This window comes from Myotis lucifugus, unplaced genomic scaffold, assembly GCF_000147115.1.
Source record: "Myotis lucifugus unplaced genomic scaffold, Myoluc2.0 scaffold_2366, whole genome shotgun sequence".
NCBI lineage: Eukaryota > Metazoa > Chordata > Mammalia > Chiroptera > Vespertilionidae > Myotis > Myotis lucifugus.
In genome coordinates this window covers 7,957-10,938 of record NW_005873414.1, presented here as the reverse complement: position 1 = coordinate 10,938, position 2,982 = coordinate 7,957, and positions in this window count along the sequence as shown.

Here is a 2,982-nt window from a genome sequence, read left to right as displayed (position 1 = left end):
TGGGCCTTTTTTTCATTTTGGTTCCAAGGGCTGAACCCCCGGGCTCAATGGGCCCTTAAGGGGGAGGGAAGGCGGGTTCCCGTTTTCAACCGTTTTCTTTCAAATTTATCCCGGAGCCAGCCCCTTTTCCCCCCGGGAAAGAAGGAGGGGTCTTCCCCAAGGGAAGATGAGGGTCCAGCTGCCTGGGCTCTGCCCCCAGCCCCCAGCCCCAGCCCCCGACCCTCTCCTGAGACCCCAGGCCTCTGGCTTCTGCCTTCAGCCTCTGCTCCTAGAAAGTGCCTTCTGTGTTCTCCTCGCACACCCGGCCCCGAGGGCCCCGGCTTGGGGCGAGACGGGCCTCCCGGTGCACCTGGGGCCGCTGGCCCTGGCTGGGCACGGCTGGGACTTCTGCGGGCTCTTTTCTCCGGGGCCCGTGGCTCCTGGGCCTCGAGTCCTGCCTAGGGTGCTGTCCGCCCGCCCGCCCGCCTCTCCGGGAGCTCAGCCCTGCGCTGGGCCCGGGGATGCCGGATGGACTGTCGGCGCTGACTCAGCAGCCCAGCGGGGCCCACCCTCCTGCTCCACCCAGCCCCGGCCTCGGGGGCTCCCCCCTGCCTCCACCCTCTGACTCAGCTTTGCATGTTCCACTAACCCGGGTGGGCGGTGGGGGAGGCGCCAGGCTGCCGGCTGCCTCAGGGCAGAACACTAACCTGACCACGGGCGGGCCTGCGGCGCCCACCCCAATAAAAGCAATTCCACCTCCTGTGGGTCTCCTCTCTTTTGTCCTGGGGTCGGGTGTGTGTTGGGGTGCAGGGGGCGCCGCGGGCCTCGGCTCAGAGCTTGGCCCCTGCACCCTGGCCCGGGGTTTGGAGCCGGGCTCTGGCCAAGACGCGGCCCTGGGGTCACATCTCGGGCAGGAGAGACCCAGACTGAACCGCCCCGAGCAGGAGACAAGGTGAGGGGCAGGGCAGGGGCCAGGCTGTCCCTCCAGGTGGGGACGCATCACTGCTTAGCCCCTTAGCTGGGTGCACGATTGGCACTTACTCAAAGGGGGTGTCACCTGACCCTGTACCAGTTGGCCTCTCGCCTGCCCCCCTGCCTGGAGGTAAGTCGGTCCCTGTCCGGCAAGGGGACCTGCTAGGAAGGATGCGGTCAAGAACCCCAGTGGCCGGCACCCTGGCCCCTCAGGTCCACTGGCCCCTCACATTCCGATAATTCCAGCGTCGGCAGGATTCTTCCTGGGAAAACTTACAAGAGGGGGGTTGAGGGGCAGCCACAGCCCCACGGAGCCGCTGGCCTGAGGCACCACGGATGTCCACCTGCTGTGCCCAGGGCGGGCCATGACCGGACACTCGCCCTGGGTCTGGGTGCTGGTGGCCACGTCCCTGGCGGGCTCTTTGCTCCGTGACCGCTTACAGCTGGTGGGCAGCACTGGGTGCCCCGGGCAGCGGCTGCCTCCACGTGGCGGTCAGGGTCTCTCTGCCAGGGTGGCAGCCCCTCGGCCTGTGGTCCCCGGGACAGGAGCCGCCACGGTGGCAGCCGCCGCTGAGAGTTGAGTGAGACACGCCCTCACTGTGTCCTGGGCGGCAGTGTTTTCCTCCTCGAATTAGAACTGTTGTTTTTTCAGGTGTTTTTTTTTTTTATGTGTTTTTATTGGTTTTTATTTTATTTATTTTTATATGTTTTTGATCTGAGAGAGGAAGGGAGTGGGAGAGAGAGAGAGAGAAACATCAATGATGAGAGAAAATCATTGATTGGCTGCTTCCTGCACGCCCCCTACTGGGGATCGAGCCTGCAACCCTGGCCTGTGCCCTGACCGGGAACCGAACCGTGACCACTTGGTTCCTGGGTTGACACTCAACTGCTGAGCCGCACGGCCGGGCAGGACGGCTGTGTTCTGACAGCCTAAGGTCACAGGGACAAGAAACCCCTGTCCCGTGTGCACGGGGGTCCTCGTGTCGGGCCACTCACCTCCCACTCCCTGGTTCCTGTCTCCTAAGGCCACGACTCAGGGTAGCGCCCACGGCCTAAGAGACAGTGCTGCGGTCCTATGGGACGCCCCCTTTTTAAGAGCTGCCCAGCCTTCTGCCGGCTGCTGCTGGGCGTCTGTTTTGCAGGAACCCACACTGTGGACTGAGGCACCCGGGCCAGCATCGAGCCTGGAGCGCTCAATTTCCCGCTGAGCTGCTGGTCGGTGTGTCTCTGTGGCCCCTGGGAGGCTGATGGGCTGGGCTGGGAGAGGGAGCTGTGTGTCTCTTTGGCGGCTGGGAGGCTGATGGGCTGGGCTGGGAGAGGGAGCTGTGCAGTCAGCCCGTGCACCTGGACTGCCCTGGTCGTGCCCGGGTTCAAGTCCTCGGCCGTGGGTGGCTCGATGCCGCCAGTGCACGTGGTCTCGGGACATGAGCGCAAACTCCCTGTGTCCACCTGCAACCCCCTCCAGGCAGCGCAGTCCTGCCCCCCAGGTTCTGACCAACCAGCCAGACCATTTCCCCAGGTGACTGAGTCCACATGAGCCCAGCCGAGGGCCCCGCTCCTGTCCACACGGATGACCCAGGGCTTCACAATACACAAAGCCCAAGGCCATAGCACTCACGGGGATGGACAAATCCACAATCACAGGCTGCAGGGCCCCTTCCTCAGTGCCTATCGGACCCAAGAGACGAGAACCCAGTGAGGTATTGGGGTCTTGAGCGACACTGCAAGCAGCCTGGCCTCTTGGACATCACAGAACACTCCACCGTGTTAGCAGAACGCGTTCTCTTCCAGTGCACACGGAACGCTTGTCAACATATATTCTGGGCCATAAAATTAGACTCGACAGGTTTGAAAGGATTCAGACATTGACAACATGTTGTCTGACACAATGAAATTAGAAGTGAATAGAAAAAAAGAAAAAAAAATCTGGAAATTCCCCAAATGTTAGGAAACTAAATAATAGCTTCGAAATAATTGGGGGAATTAGAGAGTATTTCGAACTGAATAAAAATTTTAAGATATTCAAGTTTG